Here is a 14,597-nt window from a genome sequence, read left to right on the forward strand (position 1 = left end):
CTGCAGAGGTAGGCGCCCGGGAGGTTTGGGAACACCAGTAATGGCCCCAGCGACACCATGCAAGCCTCCTTGGCCTGCCCCATGTGAATATCACTGCCACTTCTTTAAAGTAATTGCAGCAAAATACACATAACAGAGACTTGACCATCTTAACCCTGTTCAAGGGTGCAGCTGAGCGCCAAGGATGTTCTCACTGTTGCGCGACCCTCCCCGCCATCCATCTCTGGACTTTTTCATTCCTCCTAAACTGAAACTCTGTCCCCGTGAAACACTGACTCCCATTCCCTCCTCCCCCAGCCCCTCGGCAGCTACCAGCTTGCTTCCCGTGTCTAGAAATCTGCCAACTCTAGGGAACCTCATATAAAGAGGGAATCACTCAGAATTTGTGATTGATTACTTGTACTGAGCATAATGCCCCGAGGTCCATCCATGTTGTAGCACGAGTCACAGTTTCCCCCTTTCTAAAGGCAGAAGAAAATTCCATCGTATGTCTATGTTGTTTATCCATTCATTTGTCGATGGGCAAAAGTTGCTCTCAGCTTTTGACTGTTGTGAACTTGAGTGTGTGAATATCAGCTTGAGACCCTGCTTCTGATTGTTTGGGGTCCTATACATTTGTGCTCCTTTCTGCACAAAGAAATAAGTGAGTCCACCCTTAGTATCCCCGCTGGGACACGGGGAGAAGATGTAGCGCAGAAGAGCTGAGGCATGTGTTGGAGAAGAGGAAGGATGGAGGGAGGGCAGAAGAGGGAGAGGGAGGAACTCGTCGGCATGACCCAGCTAATCTTCCCAGATCAACCCCTAATCAACCCAGATCTGGGCCTCAGAGACATTTTTTGCTGTCTGAGAAGATATTTTGAAATGCAGGATACAGCCAGATCTGTATTTCTGGATTCTCTTGGAAAGTCAGACAGTCTGGTCTGGTCTGGGTTCCCATGGCTGGAGCGGAGCAGCAGCCCACCCTTAGATGGGACCTGTGCCCTCAGGGTCTGCATGGTTCTCCAAAGCCCTTCTCTCCCTCCCTGGCACCCCTCAACAACTGCTGAGCTGGTGAGCCCTTACCTGGGAGCTATCTCCCCACTTTACAGTGGAGGAAAGTAAGGGGGAAGTTAAGTGGCTGAGCTGGGACTTGAACCCATGTTGCATCACAGACACGGAATGAAAACCTAACTGTGTAAGTGGTGACTGGATGCCTGGAGAGAGACGCGGTGACACACCTGTACAACCCATCCCCATCCCACTTTGCTCCTGGGTCCCCACTACCGTCTGCCCAGCCCCACAACTGGTCCTTTGCCAACAGGATGAGGGCAGCTCTTTTGCTCGTAGCTCGATTCTCCTATTTTACTGTCTCTCCCCTGGGTCACCTGGAACCCTGTGCCCCCCCTCACTCTGCCTTGCTCCTGCCTGGCACCCTTCTGATCTGCCCAGACATAGGCCATAAGGCTCTTCTGGAAACATGCACCTGCCCACAGAAATTTCCTGCCTGGAAATCTTTCTCAGCTGCAGTGCCTTGAGGACGGAGTCTGACTGCATCAGGCTGGCCTTCAAGGCCCGTGGGAAATGCTTCAGCCCTCCCCCACCCGCCGCCTCATCCCCCATGCATCTTCCCCTTTGGCTAGATTGTGCAGGTAGGGCACACCACACCATTCATACCTCTTGCCTTTGCAGATACTGTTTCCTTTGTTTCGATGCCCTTCCCTCACCTTTTCCCTGGTAAACTCCTACTCAGCCTTCAGAACCCAGCTCAGGCATCAGTCCTCTGGCCCCATGGGTCCTCTCTCACAGCTCTGATCATCATGTTTTCTTACTGTCCCTCTCCCTGAGACCACACCTGAGTCATGTCTGAGCCCCCACAACCAGCCTTGGGCCTGGCACAAAATGGGGTAAAATGAATAAATAAGTGGCCAGAGGGAGGGATGGAGGGAGATGGAGGGAGAGATGGAGGGATGGAGGGGAGGGTGGAGAGTGGAACAGGTGGAAAAATGGAGGGATGGAGGAGAAGGGAGGAAAAGTCATGGGAAGGGGGATGGAGCAAGGGAGAGATGGCCGGAGGGACAGAAGGAAGGGAGGAAGGAGGAGGCACGGGTGAAGAGAGGGTGGGATGGGCTGGTTCTCTTTACTCCACTGTTGGAGAGACCCTCAGGGAGGGGAGGACGTCTTTATTTGCCTGTGGATTCTTCACGGAGCCCAGCCCAGGAGTGAGAGTGCAGCAGGAAACTGACAACGAACCCAACAGGAATGTGCTGGAAGTGGTGCTTAGGACGAGGAATGGGGGCCACTGGGTGGAGTAGACGGAGCAGGCAGGTATGATAATAGTGCCCAAGCCCAGGGTAAGAGCGGGGGCTGGGGGCTGGAGAGGTGAGACATTGGATAGCTATGGCAGAGACAGAACTGGCTGAGCATGGTGACTGGGGACATCCGGGAGAAGAGAGGAGAGCAAGGGTGAGTCCAGGATGGACATGCAGAGTATAACTGTCCATCAGGGCTCTGTCCAGGACCGGGGCTGGAGCTCAAGTGAGTGCTCTAGACCAGAACCAGGTTTGGGAGTGCTCTAGACCAGAATCCGAGAGAGGGTAAAGGAACATGTGGGATTGAGAGAAATTTCCAGATCTTGGTGGGGAAAGCAAGAGGATGGAGGCAAGGCCTTGGGGACAGGAGAGTGAAGATATCCAAGAAGAAACCAGAGGGAAAGGGTTGGAGAAGAGCAGGGTGAGAAGCCCCAGAGGAGCCCAGTCTGCAGAGGGTGGCAGAGAGGATGCCCACGGTGGGAGGGCATTCAATTGGGACTTGCTCACGCCCTTAGGCCCCCTCTACCATCCAGTCCTGCCCTTGGCATTAGACAAATAAGTGCACACAAAGAATGAAGGAGTTAGGGCTTGGCAGAGCAGTCATCATTTGCTGTCCCGGAGTGGTAGGTCTGTCCACCAAGCAGGAGCAGCCATGGGTCATATTAACGGAGATATGATGTATGGAAAGTGGGAGTAGAAGTTTCTGGTAAACTCCTCCCAGTCACACGCACCCCCATCCTGTCTGGGCGCTATCTGGAACCTGGCTATCCACAGCCTCAGTTTGGACCTCTTACCTACTCCTACTTCAGCTGTGCCTTCAGCACACCCCTCCCCAGCCCAGCCTTGCCTCCTACTCTGACCTGGGGTTTAGAGTCACCTTCTTTAGGGCTTCATTTCTCAGACCCCATCCAGCTCTTTCTGTGGTTGCTTCAACCCGGTGGCAGACCTAGCATGTCAGACACTCAGGATCCGTGCTCAAGAGCCCTGTTGTCGACAGGACAAGCATTTCCAGTAGTAATCACAAAAATGGAAATATTTTATAAATGAACAAAAATGTGCGCTTACCAAGCAAAAAGCATTTCACTCCGAGTTTGCATATTTCTTTTCACTGGATTAAATTTTAAGCCTACATAAAAACTCCACGTGGTCCCATGGAAAGAACGAAAGTAGGTCAAGTTGTACTCCTTCCATCTTCAGAAACACGGTGCGATTATTGATTATTTCAAATCCACTGCCTAACACAAGAGCAGGTGGGGCCACAAGCAGTCAGAGACACTAAGCCGACTTTCCATTGCCTGAATGCTTCCAAATCATCACACACTCACTCTCCGAACACATGCTCATAGTTGAGCCCCCCCGTGTCTGGGTGACCACATCTCAGGAGTCTGTACATCAGCAAAACATGCTATTTTGAAGCATGCATCTATATAATTAAAATTTAACAGTATCTACTGCCATTGTTTACAACAGGCAGGAGTATTTTTTTTTTTTTTTTTCGGATTTCCAGAGCCTGGTGCTAATAAAAAGCAGACTGCATTTGGTGGGGTTTATGACAGATTTAAATCATGCACAACTAATACCAGATCACCATTGACTGTCCCCAGGAGAAACCAGTCCCTTCTCCTGCCACTGGCCCGTTCTGGCCCTGGCATGTCATCAGCTGCAAGGGAGGGTTTCCCCAGCGGCCCCTGGCACTCTGACCACCAAAGCAGGTTTGTGGCTGGAGCCTTTGTCCTTTTTCTCAGCCCACTGGCATCATATCAACTGGAGTCCTCCCCTTGAGTGTGTCCCATCCCAGGAAACTACCAGCACCCCCATCTTCCCCAGGGGGAGGGAAGTCTCTGAGGATAAGAACATTTCTGGCCCTGCCCTATAGTTCCAGAAAGATACTCCTTGGGATCCCTTTCTCACTTCCCCAGGCCAGATGGCCATGAACACCCCACCACGGAGATGTGGTCTGAGAACCACACCCCCACTCCAGCAGTAATTCCATGCTTGGCATGCAGCCTGGATTAACCCGTGCCTGCACTCCAGACTGATGACCCAACGTGCCCGATGGGGCCAGCCAGAGACCTCCCTCTCACAAACGGCCTTTGTTCTGCTGCCCCTCAACCCTGGCCCCCATCATGGCCTTCCCCACGCCCCCAGAGAGGGGAGGTTTCCTGCCCTGCCTCTATCACCAAGCAGGCCCTGTGGGGCCTGTCCTGATCCTGCAGCTATGGAAGATGCTAGAAAGGCCAGGAGTGGACTTTGGTGTCACGCCCAACAGGGTTTGCTCCTGATGGCTGCACACGAGCTGCACAAATCTGGACTAGTTCCTGAGCTGCCCTGAGCCCCACTTCTTAGATCTAGAAATGTTCTACCTCTCAGAACAGATCCGAAGGCAATAGGAGACCATGTCCCCCTCCCTCCTCTGCTGGGACTCCAGCACCCCAACTGTGGTCCAGGCCCCAGGCCCTGATACTCCCAGAGCCTTCTGTCTCAGCTCTCTCCCCTCCATGGCTCACCCAATGTCCCCGTGTCCCCAAGCACAGCAGCCTAGTGCTCTCCCTCAATCTTGGAATTATGACCTGGTATATCACCTGTTGGTATATTATACCAGTGCTCCTCAAATATTTCGCTGTCAGGATGTTTTAATAGGGAAGCCAGGTTTGGTGCATAGATAAAAATACAGAATGCGCAGTTCGGTTTGAATTTCAGATAAATAACAGATAATCTTTCTAGTATTAATATCTGGGACATCCCAGATATTAGATAGGACATAATTCACATTCTATCTGGAAACCCTATCCTCTTCACTCTTAAATATCATTGAGGAAGAATCTTAGTTTATGTGAGTTATAACTATCAATATTTACTGTATTAGAAGCTAAAATGGAAAAATTGTTAAGATACTGAGTTATTTTGTAAAATAACAAACAACATATTTTTGTGAAAAATAGCTACTATTTTGAAACAAAAAAACAAATGAGAAGAGAAGCACTACTTTGCATGTTTGCAAAGCTCTTTTATGGGCAGGAAGGAATGTTTGGAGGGCTGGGGCCTCCCCGAGGAGGGACACTATTATGTCCCCACCTGGGCGATGGGACACTCAGCTGCTCCTGCTATAGCCCTCGGAATCCCAAAAGAAGTCGCTCCACGCTCACCTCCCTCTTGTCCTAAGTCACCACAGGCTTTTGTAAACAGTCTAGCCCTGCTGCTACGGGACCCCAGGGCAGGACCTCCAGCATGCTGGGTCCAGGGTGTCTAAGAGAGACAGGTCACCCGACCTCCTCCAACCAGGCCTAAAGTTGCTGGTGAGGGAGGAAGGGACGTGGGGCCCAAATCCTCAGGGGCACTGTGATCTAGCTTCCCCACCCACCACCGAGGAGGCTGCTGCTCCAGGGCCGGCCTCAGGAAGAGAGGCACCCTCTCTGAGGACAGCCCAGGGCTGCTGTGGCTGGTGATACTGGGATACCGGGCTCTGGAAGCCCCCCCGCTCTCCTCAAGCCAGGGCAGGCCAGCTGTGTCTGCCAAGGGGGCACTTTCTTCTAGCGTGCACAAGGCCATGCTGAGATGTAGCACTGGGGCCTCCTGAGTCTTTCCAGCCCTCCTAGAGAGGGAGCTCAGACCCCTGGAGTCTTGGCCCCCAGCCCCCTGGCTTTGTGGTCTGACTGCCAACCCCAGCTGGACACCCTCTTCTCTGTCAGCAGGTGCCACCTCCCTCCTCCCATCCGGCATTCCACAAGTCCAAACCCCCATAGGGAGCTCCCCCAAGTGAGCTTTGTTCCAAGCATCCTTTGGGAAAATATTTGTTCACTGCCTGCAGGCTTCCCCAGGCTCCCATTGGGAGCACCACTGTTTGCACTCGACCCTGGCTGCCAGCCCCTGGCTCTGGACTCTGCAGGCAGGATCTCCTCTCCATCCTGTGACCAGGAGACCTTGGCAGAGCCCTGGCCAAGCCCCTACCCTGCCCTCTCTCCTTCCCACCATCTGGCCCATGCTCCTGGGATGGACCCAAGTTCCCATGGGCAGAGAATCTGTCCCTGGGTTGGCATCGTCTGGGAGAGGCAGCTGCAGCCTGGCCTTAGGTTGCCAGGGACTTGTGAACTGCTGCCAGAGCAAACATCACCCACTGCCTGCTTCCTCGGGCCCCCTGGACCAAGAAGGGAAGGTGGAAGAGGACAGAGGCACAGAGCCCCGACTGCATACTAGAGCTTTGGTAGACATGTGGCCAAGTTCCATCGGTTGGAGGCATTACTTTCTTATCTGCAGAAGAGGAAATGGGGACTCAGAGAGGGAAAAGGCCTTGCCCAAGGTCACACAGCCCAAGAAGTGGCAGGGGCAGGATTTGAACCCAGGACGCAGTCTCAAATGCCCCTCAAGGCAGCCTTTTCTCTGTTTGGGGTCTGGGGCCAACCTGACCGGGGATGAAGAGGGCAGCAGCCGCCTTTCCATCAGCAGGTAGGGTTAGAAGTCGATGGCCTTGAGCCCTGAATTCACAATGACCGTGGAGCCTAAGTGTCCACACAGTAGCCACCTCCTGGGGAGGGGGGTGTGGGGGGGCATGTTCATCATGCCCTGTAACTGAGCTTCTGTGTCAATTTCCCATGCTGCCTAGAAGACTCGGCCCTGCTGCTCCTCTTTGTTCCAGCAGACAGTCATGGGGCCCCACCTAGACTAGGGTCTGCCCCACCCAGGATCTGCCTGGCCAGGACCAGCTCCCCCAGCCAACGCTCTAAATCTCACCTCCCCTTCCCAAGAGCCCCTGCAGCTTGCTTTGGAGCCCTGCCCCATTTGGGGGAATGTGGCCCATCCACACAGCCCAGGAACTGCTCTGCTCGGCCCAGACCCTCTCTGAGTCAGGGCAGGGGGATGGTGGAGAAGGTGGGAAGGCCGGGGCTGTGGTAGCCGCCCCCTCCGCCCAACTGCTGAGTATGCACACTCCACCCATAAAATGGCAATGTCTGTTTCTGCCTCCCATGTGCCGTCAATTCCTGATGCTCAGCGTTGGCCCCTTGCCCCGCACCCTCTAACACTATGCCTCCAGGCCTCTCTCTCCAAGGCCTTGGGTAAGAAAGGCACTCAGAGAACAAGAGCTCCGTCCCCTGGTTTTCGGGTGGAGGTGAGGAACGGAGCAGCAGGGTCCACCCCTGGTCACCTAGCACGACCTCCATTAGCAGGGGCCATGCAGGCCAAGGAGCAAGGGGAGCCAAGGGGCGGGTGGGGCTGGGGCCGAGGACGGCTCTGTCTGCAAACAACAGTAAGGGACAGCAGCCAGATGAGTCGGGACAGCTTGTTCCCGTAGCTGGGCCCAAGGGAACCTGGCTGACCGTATTTCAGTTACACTGGACCTGACATCCGCTCAGCAGCTAGCCCTGTCCCTCTCAGGCCTCCATTTTCACTCCTGCACAAAGGGTGATGGAACACAGCAATAGCCCAGGGTGGGGGCCCAAGGTTGGCTGTTTCTGGGGCTGAAGGAGCTGGCGGGTCCTCCCAGAGGTCAGGTGACCCACGCTGTGCAGGGCAGGGGGGAGGGGGTGGTGCAGATGCCGACAGGGGACCTCACACAGGCTCCCAGCCTCCAGCACAGACACACACACACAAGGGCACACTGAGGCTCGGAGACGGGAAATGACAGCCCTACATCATTGCAGCTGAGTGCCAGAGTCCAGACTAGTAGCCTAGCAGGGGTGACTTACCATCATAACAATTGTGGCAACTCCTTTCTAGAGCATTCGCTACCTGCCAGGCATTGTTCTGAATGCTTTGCATGAGCCCGCTTATTCATTTCTCACAGGCTGATATTATCTCCATTTTACAGATGAGGAACCTGAGACCAGGAAGGCTGTCATTCACCCAAGGTCAGGAAACTGCCGTCCAGTTTACCCCAGTGCTACCCCATGGATAGAGAGGGGGGATGAATTTGGTGCCTCTCCCCCAAGCCCCCCAGCCTAGCTGCCAGCAGCTCCCTGGAAACTCCCGGCGGAAAAATAATTGTGCTGGCCTAGGGCTGCTGGCAAGACCCAGGAGCTCCCTTCTCTGCGTCCTGCTGATGCCAGGTAACACTCACTGGGAAACCCGGGAAGGGGCTGGAGCGGAGTAGGGAATGGAGAGCACCCGCTCAGTTGTGGGATGGGGGTCCCCACAGATTCAGAGGGGACACTGGAGCCCCACTGTTCCCAAAAGTGGGATAGGGAATTGGGTTCCCAGCTTGGCCTGGCAAAAACAGTTCCTGGCCCTTCCCTCACAGCCCCAAAAGGCACCCACCAATTTCCCTCACGACTGGAATGGAGTGTTTCTGGAGCACCTACTGGGTGCCGACAGGCCCTGGGAGAGCAGATCCTATTCCTTTCCCTGCCTGGTCTGCCGGAAGAGCAGACAACAGGGCAAGCTGCGACAAGAAAGCCACCAGGCCCCAGTCACTGTGCACTGAACCCCTATGACACGCTGGGAGTTCCCACGCCCACTGGACCCTCCCAGCAACCCCTCGGGTGGCTGTCAGCAGTCCCATTTTCGAGAACTGGCAACTGAGGCTCCACAGGGGAGAGTGCTGGTCTAGCGTCATCCAGCTAAAAAAGGCAGCCCCAAGACCCCACCCCAGATCATCTGATGTCAGAGCCCACCGCCTCTCCTAAACCCTTCCTGGAAAGTCCTGGCATCAGAGCTGTAGGAGTGAGCTTTCCTGGGCAGGGCCCCGGCTGGAGATGCAGCCTCCCCCCTGCACTGGGGTAGCAGGGGGCCTGGACCTCACTGGACACCAGCCTTTCTTTTACAATGATGCATTATTTATCTCGTTCAGGCCACACATGTGTGAACTCTCTAGATAATTTTGGTCTGTCCTTTTAAGCAACAACAGTTATAATTTAACCACTTATGAGGAAATGAAGTCTACACAATGTCTTCTCTGTGTCCCTAAGAAAAAAATTTACGACCACAAACCTTTTTCAGGCCACATCACCGTAGGGTGAGTCTAGGTAGAGTAAGAGCCTTATTGAGAGGGGAAAGGTTACCTGCACTCACACAGATGGCCTCCACCTGGTATGTTGTTATGCCTGCTTTTAATGATTGTTCTGCATCCTCTCTTGTTGTTGGACTCATTTCTAAAAGCACTTAAGGTCTGTTCTGAAGAATGGAAAATGAGTCTGATGCCTCTTGTTGGTGACTGGAGTGTCCATGATTCTGTTGGGAGCACAGTTAAACAGCAAAGGGAATTCATCAAGAGAATCAACTATCAAGTACTGCTCAAGTTCAGGAAGCTCTGGGGACTCAAGGACTGAGATCGGGGTCTTGACACAGTGTGGCTTTTAGCCTGTATAGTAGATTTGTGCCAAGTAGAGAAAAGTTCCACTTCCTCGAGACACTTGACTGCCATCTGCTGGGAAATTGTCCTGATAAATACACAAGTATATCTTGTTAACTGTGTAAATAGCATCCTTTAGAATTATGCACAACTTGTACAGCTGTTCATGGCAGCTCTGTCTTGATGTCAACAGAATTCTCCTTCTCCATCACATTGTACCTTTTTCTGCCTCCATTTTGGTCTTCCATGCCTTAGATTGGCTTTATCTTTGTGGTCAAAATGTGACTGCTCTATAACTCAAGAAACAAGGTCCCTTTCCCAGGCATCCCCCAAAATAAAAAAGTATAGGTAAGGACTCTGGACCATATTGAGTAACACTGCATCACTAAATCACCTCTGTGATCATGGAGAGGGGACGGGTGTCCGTCAGAGCAGTCAAAGTTACTGCTGCATAATAAGCCACCCAAAACCTCAGTAGCTTGAAGAACAAAGATTTACTCTCACTCATACTGAATGTCCATCCCCTGTTTGAGTGGGGGCTCTAGTCACCTTGGGCTTTAGGGGACTGAGACTAAGAGATGCTATGGCTCAAAACATGCTCCCACCATCACCATGACAAAGGGTCACGAGAATCACCCACAGGCTCAGAGAGCTTCCACCCAGGAGGTCCACAAGCCCCTGAGCTCACAGTTCATAAAGCAAGTTCACGGCCACATCCAGCTTCAGAGGGTGAGGAAATATAGCCCTGGCCTGGCCTGGAAGAAGGATGAGGAGGATCTGAACTTTCATCACATTCTACCTTCGGGGCAGGGGACCACGACTGTTACAGCCTGGGGAAAGAGGAGCAGGAGCTCCTCAAGGAAGGGATGGGGGTGCCGGCTGCCCCAAACCACTGCCCAGGGTACTCAGCCAACCCAGGACGGGAGGGCCATGTGTCAACAAGACGGCACGGAGCAGCCGCACCCAGCCTCTGGACACTGCAGCCAGCAGGACCTCCAAGAGACCCATGGGGACCAGAAGTCCAGGGAAGAAACACATGTACTCCAGCGCAGGAAGAAGCAGAGTCTGGGCACCCCGGCCCAGACTCCTCAGCTTCTGTAGAGGCAGAGTCTCGATTTGTTTTGTCTCTTGATTTTTGGGGTAGCCTCAGTGGATGGACAGGAGCTAGGCGAAAAAGAAAAGCTTACAAACATCCCTTAGAGTCACAGCCCCCATTTTACAGAAGCGAGTGGCACCTGTATCTGGTCAAGGAACTTTCACCAATTCATGGAGCTCATCGGAAAACCTGCATTTACCAAGCGACTCCCCTACACCAAGCCTGTGTTCACGTCTCTGGAGTCCCTGTCTATGGGTCCATGGACAAGAAAACACAGACATCAGGGGCACATCGCAAAGCCAGGCAGGCTCACCTCTGAGGCCTCAGCCCTCTCCGGTTGCCCTCAGGATTTGGAGGGGTTGTCTGGGGTGGGGGGAGGCTGAGAGGAAGGAGCAGTGGGCATTTAAAGGGATGATGGGTCTGGTACACGAGCAAGGAACTCTGGGACCAAATGGGCGGCTGCAGGCTGCACTTAAGACACATTCCTAAGCTCCGAAAGGAGAAATAAAAGTGTTCCCTTGTCTGTGAGTTGAAGAGACAGCAATATTGTGGTGTAACTAGGACCAGATGGGCTCCAGGAATTTCCAAAGGCCTTTTAGCATATTAGACAAAATAGCCTCCCAGCCACACACCATAACTTTGTCTGGCCGCCTGGGTATCGGTTACCGAGACGACCAGCAGGCTGAGCGCACTGGCTCCAGGGTCCCAGAAGGGAGTGGGCCTCCGGCCCAGCAGGAACCCCTTCCCCGTTGCCTGTGACACCTTCCCCAGAGCTCCAAGGCCAGGGCACACTCAAGAGTCAGAAAAGGGCTGGGCAGTCCCAGAAACAGCCTAGCCAGAAGGCCCCCTGTTGTGCAAACCCTCCATCACCCCCACCTTCCAGAAGGGGGAGGTTACGCCCCACGAGGTGCCCAAGGGTGGAGCACATGCCGTGGCTCAGCGCCAGGCTCTGGGGTGAACCAGGGAGCATACCCCAGCTGGGAGACAGAACGTCCCTGCACCCCCTCTCCTCAGCGGCAAACACCATTGTAGGAGGATGAAGCAGTGTAGCACACGCCAGCTGTCTGGGTGCCTGAACTGTGCGGTGAACCGGAAGTGCTGCATTGTGTTGGTTGCCATTACGATGGTCTTTGGAAAGCTCTGGCTGTGAGACCATCGGCCTCATTCCCCTCGGAATAGTATTATTAGCTAATAGTAATTGAGCACTTACTAATGCCAGCGCAGCTTCTGAGGGGAAAGACTCAGGCTCAGGGCAGTGATTTGTCTCATGAAAAGCCCTACGACCTTGGAGTGAAGTGGCCCAGCTGGGAAGCTAATTCCTGCTCTAGCCACCGTGTTACACTGCCTCCCAGGGGCCCAGCTCTGGCATGGAGCAAGGCCCCCGTGTCTCCAGGTCTCCGGTTTCCTGTCTGTGCAACAAGGGGTTGGACGGTGAGTCAGGAGGGTCCCTCCCACGCTCTCGTTCTCTGGATCCTCATGTTGTCCTCGAATGACCCAGAGACTATATGCCAAGCCCACTTCCGTCATCTCACACTGTCCTTGGAGAGGGAGAAGTGAACCTCAGAGAGCAGATGCCACTGGTCCTGGGTCACTTTGCTGGCTGGTAGAAGAGGCGGATTCGAGTCCAAGGCTATCAAGTCCCCTACCTGCATTCTTTCTCGAGAGACCCCCTTGGCAGAGCTCATGGCTCCTACCTGTCCTGTCAACAGCATCTTAACCCTCACAACAACCAGGGAATGTGGAGAAAAACACGCGGGGGGGGGCAGAACCTAGCCTCTGCCACTTGGCCAGCTGTGGCCTTGGACAAGTGCTCATGCCTCTCTGAGCCTTGCTTTCCTAGACTGTAAATGAGGCTCCAGGTCCCTGCCCAGGGAGGCTACTGTGAGCATGAACAGAGAGGGGGAGAGAGGGGCACGGAGGCTGTGTGGTTTGTGGCGGGAGGGCTTCCCCAGGTCCTCTTCCGGATATGATCTTCTGTATGTGCTCCACGTGGCCCCTCGGTCCCTCCCTCCTGCCACCTCCTATAGGACTGACGGGAGGAAGCCTGGAGGCTGGACTCTGGTTCGTCTGCTCACCAGGGATGCCAGGCTCCTCAACAGCCCTCCGTGGGGCTCACATTTCCTACAGCCAAAGTGATGGTGGGGACTACCCACACTGGGCTGGGATCTGAGCAGGCCCTTGCAAGGGACAGCCTTCCCTCTCCTCCAGCCCAGTGCGTCCCATCCAGCTGCGGGGGCACGAGGGTGGGCCTCCGTGCGCCGTCTGCGCAACCAATAGGTGGAACAGCTACTATATACTTCAGATAATTCATATATGAATTATGCCAATTTATAAAGCACTTCTCCGTGCCCGCTTGGTTTTATTTTTAAAAAAATTCACTTTGTGCTTGCCCCATTCAAGCTGCAGAAAGCCCAATGTGTGTCCTCCAGCTGAAGAGCATCTCAAGGGCAGGACGTGGATGCTGTTCGTCTTTTCAGGCTCCAGTTCCAGCACACGGCTGCTTACCCACTTACTGCCACACTGCCCGCTGCCTGGCCCTGCCCCCACCATCCATGGGCCAAGGAGGCTGCTTTGCCCCTCCAGGTTCCCGCTCTCATCTGGACACTGGGGTGCTGACATCTGCCTCTCCCTGGATGGCTGGTAAGGGTGTGATCCAGGAAGGGGCTGAGAGGTCCGGGTGGCCTGCAGAACACTACACTCCCCAAGATAGTCTCATTCTAAACCTTGGCCCACAGGTCTGATTTGGGAAAAGGGCACTGGTTTTGCAGTTAGGTGGACTTGGGGTGGATTTGGGTCCATTCCCTGGCTTTTTGATTGCCTGCTGTGTGATATTCACTCCTCTGGGTCCCTGTCTCCTCATTTTAAAAACAGCGATCATGATGATGGGTAACCTTTACTGAGTGCTTACTCTGAAAATTAACAAAGGAAAACCTCACTAGCATGGCCCCAAGAGGCCAGCAGGGGGAGCCCTCACACCACACCACTAGACGTCAATTATAGGAAACCCTGTCATTCAGACCTCAGCAGAAGAAACTTCTAAGAGGAAAAACCATCAGTTACAGCTCCCAATAGGAAACAATGCACGCTGCATCTTCTACAAGAGACTGACTACCCCAGCAACTCAGCCAGTGGAAAACCGTCAGCGCCTTTAACTCTTGCTTGTCTCCAACTGGGCTTTCCTTCAGAACAACCCCTCCCAATTCCTCCCCTTCTCCATAAAATAACGTTCCTCTCCTTTATTAAGGACCAGCTATGGTTTTTACCATAGCTTGTTTGCCCCAAGTTGCAACTGACTGCCATTCCCCAATACCCCCCCCCCTTTTTTCTTTTGCTGGTAAAATAACGGACTTCTTTTTAAGATCAACAACTCCTTGCTGGACCCTGCTTTAAGCACCTTACTAGTTCATTCAATCCTCATGACAAGCCTAAGAGGGAGGTACTATCTTCCCCATATGCCCCATATGTATTGCAGATACATAAGCTGAGGCGCAGAGAGGACATTTTGCTCGGCTAGCAAGGGGAGAAGGTGAGACTCAAAGCCAGGCTGGTGAGAGATGGGAGGCCAAGCATTAACCGCTGTGCCCCACAGCCTCAAAACCAATCCCAGGACAGTATCACTCCTAGGGGAGGGCACTGAGCTTCCCCACATTGGCCCTGGGCCCAGAGCAGTGTGTCCCCTGGCAGTGTTGGCTGAGCGAAATAAAACCAACTCAAGTGTGGGCTTCCCAGGAGGAGATCCTGGCCCTAAACCTCAAGCATTTGGCCGAGGAGCCAGGGAGGGTCCTGGAAGTCTCCTTCAGATCTGCTGGGGAGTCCTGCTAGGCTGGAAGGGCCCCACCTCTGTTACACGCAAGACAGCGGGCTGGGACATTCATTCTGCCTCTGCCCACTCCCTCCCCCGCCACAACGGGTCTGTTAGCCTAGCTTCTGG

The sequence above is a fragment of the Mustela lutreola genome, chromosome 2, assembly GCF_030435805.1.
Source record: "Mustela lutreola isolate mMusLut2 chromosome 2, mMusLut2.pri, whole genome shotgun sequence".
NCBI classification, from domain to species: Eukaryota; Metazoa; Chordata; class Mammalia; order Carnivora; family Mustelidae; genus Mustela; species Mustela lutreola.